Here is a 7,883-nt window from a genome sequence, read left to right on the forward strand (position 1 = left end):
CTCACTACAAATAACTCAATTTCGTTTCTTTGTAATATTCCATTGTAATATTCCATTGTATATATATGTAGAGCACATTTTATAATCAGTTTGCATTTTAGCTCCGAAATAATACAACTTTGTTTAAGGAAAGTGAAAAAACTGTTGGATATGTGCCTACTATCTAGCACAGTACCTGACACATAATGGGTACCTAATAAATATGCAAGAAGAAATGAATTAGATGGACAGCCCCAATCTGTATCTAATTATGTTTTTAATAATGTACCCTCCTTTATTTCTAAATGTATTCTTTCCTTTTACTCTGTATTAATTTATTGATAGTTAATAAGGTTTCTATTATCTATATATTCTATTCTATATATATGTGTGTGTGTGTATATAGTCCAGATTTAAAGTGTTTATAATATATATAAAATATATATTTTAAAAATCTGGACAATTGCAATAGCTTTCTAACTGATTTTCTTACTTCTGTATTTATGTTCTTTGAATTTACATAGTAGCCAGATTTTAAAATACATAAGTTAAATCATGTCATCTCCCCTGTTTAATACACTCTAATGGCCTATTATTGGACTTTGAAAAAATTCTAAGTACTTTAGTTTTTTTTACACATATGCATGAAGTATAATTTTATCCACAAGTAAAATATATCACCACTAGACCTTGATATTTACATTAAGGTATCCACTCCACTACAGATTTCCTGGATTTATATTTTTCATAAATGTTTATTTCTTCTGTGCAAAATTGGCAATAAAGCTCAGGAAAGTTACCATGATTGCTTTTATATATCAGCCAAACCCTATCATATTTGAGGCCTTTATATTGGGTTTTATAGATTTTTTTTTAAACTGAGCTTTGACTCATTACTATAATTCACAGAAGAATGAGGAAAAATGTAAACAGGAAATACAAACAATATCTTTCTACTGCAGAATTACAAAGTAACACCATTATTCTCAGAATATTGCTAGATGGTAAAGATTTTTTTTAAAGGTATTGTTAGAAAGTTTTACTGGTGCCACTTTTTGGACAAATTACTTAAAAATTCTCTATTGTGTTGCTAAAGCTGAAACGTTTTCCTTGTAACATTCAAAAGGAATGTTCTATTGCCAATAATAAGAGAATGATTCATAAAAAGGTATATAATGATAGCTATTAAAATTCTAGAAGGAGACTATGAAATAAATTCAGAAGGTTAAATGCTTAACTTCCAGTGTAGCGTACTATCAAGTCCTCTTTTTAATGCCCATTGGCTCCCGTTTCCTGTAGAATTTGAAAGAAATCTTAGTGTATTTCTTATAACTTCATTTTCTTGGTTTTAACACAAAGCCTATGTTCTCTGTACGAAATGTTTAAAGGAAATTTATATATGGAAAACAAATTATGAAAAGTTCAAGTTAAAATATTTAAAGAAAAAAAGTTTTTAAATTTCCATTTACGTTTGAAAGTATGTTGAAAGTACGCAAACTTGTCTTCTACTGTCATTTCTGATTTTGAATAGCCTGAATTTTAAACTATATTCTTTTGTCCTTAAATTTTTAAAAATTATGTATGAGCATAAGAAGAGTTATACTGGAAAGCAGCTGTTTCAGTAATGCCCATATATCAATTCAGACTTGCCCTCAACTTCTATGGGTCTGTAAGAATGAAACTTTACAAACTTCGTTGCTGGGCAGTTATTCTTAATAAATAATGTAAGTTTCCTAGTATCCTGAAACTAAACAGCTTTAGTTAAAATCATTTAAGGGTGTGTCTCAGTGCTATTACTGAGTAATAGTTGCTCTTCACACATTTACTTCCTTCTCACTGCCAAAAGCATTGATGAGTAAATGTATTCATATCTATATTTATATATATTAATATGGATAAAATATTAGAACCTATTAGGTTAAATTTTTTAAATAGAAACATCCAAATCTCACATCCAATGAAACTGACTTTTCCTTTCCCCAAGCACCATACATTGAGTGGGTTGTTGAAGCTCTATCTGCAAAAGAGACTCTTGGTGATCATTGGAGCATAAAGCTGTTAAGGTCTTGAGTTCAGAAGAATAGATATTAAAAAACCTCAATATTAAAATAATTATCTTTCAACATAAGTTTGTTGGAATGCCATCACCCTATTTGACCCATAATTGATCAAACATAGCTTAGTGGATGAGGGTAATCCTTGGAGAACGAGAAGCTCACTCTATACAAGTTAAATCAGAATCTCTGCAGAAATGAATTGCAGATAGAAAAGAGCATTCATTGTCAAGTGTGTAATTTATTATTGTTATTTTTATTATTATTATTAATGTTTTAAAAACTGGGTAAAGAAAAATTTATATTAGTGAACCAAAAGGAAATTGAGCTCAGTATTTAATAAAGCTTGCTACATTAAGTAATGCCAGTAAAGGAAAGGAAGGATGAACTAAAAATGAAAATCCCTTACACTTTCAAAAGTGACTACCCTTTGACTGAGGTTAAATAGGTGTTAGATCATCTTCTTAACTTCCTCATTTCTCCCTAGAGGAAACGGAGAGATGCAGTGAATTGCCCAAGGAAACATAGTGTTGAGATGCTGCTTCTCTTCTTTTTCACCAGGGCAAGACTCTGAAAGTGAAAAATTTTTTTTACTTGAGATTTTTGAAAGATTTTTATTGCTGTACTATGTTAAATGCAGAGGCTCCTCTTGACATGCTTCAGGAACTCTCTCCTCCCTCTCTCACTTCCTTACAGAATGATTCTGGCAAAAGGAGATGGATTACAAGTGGGAAAACTTAGTGTACTTCCCACAGAGGTAGACTGAAGAATTTGGCACTCTGTGCTATGAGCTCAAGGTTCTGAGCTGGACTTAATGTAAAAATGTAAATATAATGTAAACTTCAAGGAGTTTATGGTTTAGCACAAGAATTCTCAAACTTAACAGTGCTGAAGAATCACTGAGCAACTTGCTAAAAATGTTGATTTGGGGCCTCTTTAGAGATTTGGATTCTGAGGTGGGGCCTGGGAATATGCATTTTTAATAAGCACTCACCAAACCTCCTACCCCCTCACAAACACACCAAGTGATTCTGATTCAGAAACCCCACTGAAGCAGATACAATTGGATAGGTAGAATGGAACCTAATTCAGAAAATCTTTAACAACCTTAAGATTTTAAACTAGGGCAGTCCTGAGGAAGCTTGCAATGAATTCAGTTTCATTTCATTTCACCTCATTTTCCTCCTTTCCCAATTGGTACACACTAAGACTTAATTTTTAATTTCTTTTGTTTTGGTTTAAGCGCAGGTTCTTTTTCTTTCTTTCTATATCAGCAAGCTTCTAGGAAGAAAACTCCTTGAGAGATCACTTTTTAATTTTTCTCAGCCCAGTGTAAAGAGTCTCTGCCCAAATTGTGCCCTAGATCAATCCTAGGTGTTAACTCCCCAATATCCTTCTTTCATCTTGTGCTAACCATGACTTGTGATAAAAATCTAGCAAGTCAGCTTAGCAGGCCAGGGCTACCAGTGTAAGAAGATACCATGATGTGCTTTTACTTACTTGTCTCCCCTGTGTTCACATTTGGTTTCTCAGAGTCAAAGGTTTCCATATTTTGGGTTTGACATTGCTTGTAAGAACTGAAATGGTTCGCAAGTACATGGGGGATTATGGTAAAGTGGAAGTATTCAGAAGGAGGGTACTTGGCAGGGTGAATGAGGCACCTAGACCTTGATTTTCCTATTTATGAGGGTGCACCCAGAAGTTCATCTTCCTCAGAGCTCAGTATTTGTAGGGCATGGTTCTTCATGAAGCACCACTAGTGACAATATCTTCCTAGGACAGAACCAGACCCCTGGCTGCTCCATATTTAACCTGACTTGAGCCAACAGAGCTTCAGAGGAAATTTACTTTTGGGCCCAGCAAAGGTAGATAAAACACCCCAGTGTAGACAGCCTTAGATTACCCCAGTCTCCTGAGGAATCACTAGAGATGTGGGCCAAAATGTAGGCTCCACAAGAGCAGTGATCTTATCCATCTTATACTTTAATGTGCTCCTATTCCATATGTGTGGAAAAACATCATAGTTAGTAAATCTTGTTGGATGAATGAATGAGTACAACTTGCTCTACTGTTTCCCAACTTCAGTAATTTGTGTATTACCTTTATGATTTTTACTACTGCCATGACATTTGTGCTGTTATTTGCTTAATAATTTTTGATTCACTAAATTTTTAATTTTAGCTTCATGTAAGACAACAATATATGTGAAATTCTGGGTTGTTACTAATACACATTAAAACAAAAACAAATAACTAATAAAAAGACAATATTTTCATCTTGTACCACCTGAAGCCATTTTGCATATCAGCAATGGTATGTGTCTCTCACTTTAGACGGTGTAGTCATACTCTGTGTGCTGTTATCATGACAATATTAAACTAGAAATCCCTGGAAGTTATTTTGCTTTGCTTCATTTCCTCTTTGGCTTTGGAATGACTATTAGAGTGCAAGTTTAGCTAATCCCACATGCAGAGTGATGCATGAATTAAATACCACTGCACAAAGAGGACTATTCAACTACAATTAGAACCCTACCTACTCTAAATTTTTTTTCAATTGCTAGATCTGGGAAATCTGTAATTATGGTTTTCTCCTACTCTGACCTTGACCAGCACAGGGACTTTTCAGAATCTATCTTAAGAATCTATCCATTTCCATGTACTCAGTCCTATGTGACACTTCACATTATTCCTTTTTGGCTAATTATACTGTCTGCGCAACTAGACCAGAGGTGACAATTTCATTTCAACACTTACATATTTCAAACAATAAAAAGTTTACTAAACAGGTGTGTTTCCATTAAGATGAAGAAAAAGGAAAAATAAAGCACATATGTGCACTTAAATATGTCATTAGATACTTGGTAATAGCCAGCAAAAGAATAGGCACCAAAGGCTAATTGAATAAATCTCAGGGACTACTTTTTTTCTGCTGAAGACTTTCCCGCACCTATTAATTTAATGAAGAATGCCTCTGAGTTTTCTAAAGAGGAATGCTGTCTCCTTTTTCACTTATTGAAGTGGAGCCACACTACTTCAATAACTATGTTCCAAAAGAGCTATGCTTCTCTGAAGACTTAATAATTGCTGAATTACTAACTCTTGATGGGTTTAAGTGACACCCTCTTAATTTTGAAGCATTCATCCTTAAAACTCTGTTTGAAGTAGCGTTTGAATATACTGTGTCTTGGTCTCCATACAGAAACCTCAGTATGTAGTTCCTCCCAAACATGAAATCCCTGTGATTCTTTCAATGAGGGTTGTGTCTTACTCCTCAGGGGCAAATCTCATCAAGTCTGTGACACTGGAGTTTTTGATTGCTCAAAGTAGAAAATGTGTAACATCTTCATTCCTTTCCAGCCTAGAACCAAGGAAAACCCATATATAACCACACTGTTAAATTCTAAAGAGTAAGAATAATTTCAAGTAAATATTTAAATTAAAAATGGCTGCAGGTTAATTCTACTTCAAGTCACTCAGAAGGAAGTAATGAACAATGTTCTTCAAATGTTTCATTGGAAATGTTATTATCAGCTACTTATGAAGAGCCAACTTTTTATTTTTAGCAATATTTAGGGTACTTTGGGCAATGGTAAACCTCATTATCGGTTTAGAATTTATAATTCAAGATAACTTGAATTACCTTGGAATTACTTGTGTTACCTCTAAAAAAAAATTTGATAAGAATATCACTCTAAATAAGATATAAGGACTTCAAAGAGGTTTTATTCAAAATATATAGAGGATATACCTTCTCCAATAATTTTAGAATCAACGTTTAAAAATATTTTCTATGCTCACTTTATTTATTCACTAAAGTAAATACATTTCTGTAGCTTAATCCAAACTAGTGCAAGTTTTTGAAAGCAGTAAAAAAGCATTTATTTTATTTTATTTTATTTTTTATTTATTTATTTTTTAAAATTTATTTATGTTATTTACTTATTTTGTCTGCATTGGGTCTTTGTTGCTGTGCGCGGGCTTTCTCTAGTTGTGGCGAGCGGGGGCTACTCTTCGTTGCGGTGCACGGGCTTCTCGTTGTGGTGGCTTCTCTTGTTGCGGAGCACAGGCTCTAGGCGCGCGGGCTTCAGTAGTTGTGGCATGCACGCAGGCTCAGTAGCTGTGGCTCACGGGCTCTAGAGCACAGGCTCAGTAGTTGTGGCGCCTGGGCCTTGCTGCTCCGTGGCATGTGGGATCTTCCCTGACCAGGGCTTGAACCCGTGTCCCCTGCACTGGCAGGCGGATTCTTAACCACTGCGCCACCAGGGAAGTCCCAAGGCATTTATTTAAAATGTTCTATGCTTGATATTTTTTTGCTGACCTTCCTTTTACATAGTTTGATCTACTGACGAAGCTGTAGTTTTGTCCACTGTCATTAAAATGTGTTTAAATTGCAGTCTGGCCAATGATGAAGGAATGAGAAATTATGTTTAGAATTAACCTGCCAAGTTAATTTAATCACTTTATGATTAGGTTCATATTGGGCAGATAATCAGTGCTAACATTCCATCCCATCTCTCAAATTCACTGAGGTCTGGGCAGTCTCATGAGGTAAGAGTAACATATCAGTGCATTTTGTGTATTAAGTTTTTATCTTCACAAGTCCGGTCACATTCAGAATTTTTATTCTGCTTTTTGCAAAAATAATCAGGAACAGTCTATGAAAGAGGCATCATAGGTGATGAGACAGTTGAGAATTTGACCCATCACAGTTAAAATTCCTGGTGTGTCATTTTAATGACTTATTTGAAAACTTGGTTATTGGATGATTTTCCCCCTGAAGAGAAGACACCAAGACTATTCTATGAACATCCTGACTGTAATTTTATCACATGGTTACTACAGATTTCTTTGAAAAGTTAAATGACTTCACATAACATTTAAGAAAAAACATGAATTGCTAGCAACTCAGGGAATCCAGTATCTTTTTTTAAAAAGTAGACAACAGAGATTTATTTTTTAGTTTACTTTCCAAATAAATAGTTTTAGGATACTTAGTCAACATTATGGTAATCTGACACTAGAATGAAAGAACTAATGTTTAAATTCTGGGAGAAGAAAAAGAGATGAAAAACTAATACTTAAATTCTGAGTGAGAGTAAGGAAGGTAAGAAGGACTGGCTGACTTCTTGATCCACAGAGGAATCTTTGATTGTAAATATACATTGCCATCAAAATCTTGGAACATATTATTTAAAGATCAACTTACAGTGAAGTTGCAAATACATTATTTTGCAAAGTTTGATTTGGGATTATTTACACAAAAGATATCAGCCAGAATATTTTGCCTATGAAATTGGTCAAAATCTAAGAGTAGATGCAGTTGTTGTTACAGAACAAATTTTAATCCTTAATGTCTCCTTTCTTGAGATCAGATCACAATGTTTTGGGTAATTAATATATTTTAAAACTATTAAATATAAACATTTATACAATAGAAAATTTAAGTATAAAATTAAGAAAAATTCTTCTAACCAAACCAGAAGAGAAAATCATTTTGGTGATTAGTAAATTTAATGCTGTAGATGAGACAAAGCAGAATATAGGAATTCAAAACAAGGACTGCTACTTTGAAGTGAAACTGACCCTCAGTGAATTCAGAATGAATTTCAATTATGTTTAGCAGCCTAGCTTCTCAATTACATTTTCCTTGCTTTCCAAATGTACAATTTATCTCAAATAACCAAACTAGGATATGGATGGTGGCTATTCAAATGTGCATATGATGTCTTTCTTAGCATAAATCAAAGAGGCCTAAGCATACTGACTATTTAGAATTTTTTGGGGGGGGGGGCGGGTGTATCCATCCTATTTGGTAACAAAGCAAGTTACAAACAGCTGTTAGATTTTT

Source organism: Balaenoptera musculus, chromosome 3, assembly GCF_009873245.2.
Source record: "Balaenoptera musculus isolate JJ_BM4_2016_0621 chromosome 3, mBalMus1.pri.v3, whole genome shotgun sequence".
Taxonomy (NCBI): Eukaryota; Metazoa; Chordata; class Mammalia; order Artiodactyla; family Balaenopteridae; genus Balaenoptera; species Balaenoptera musculus.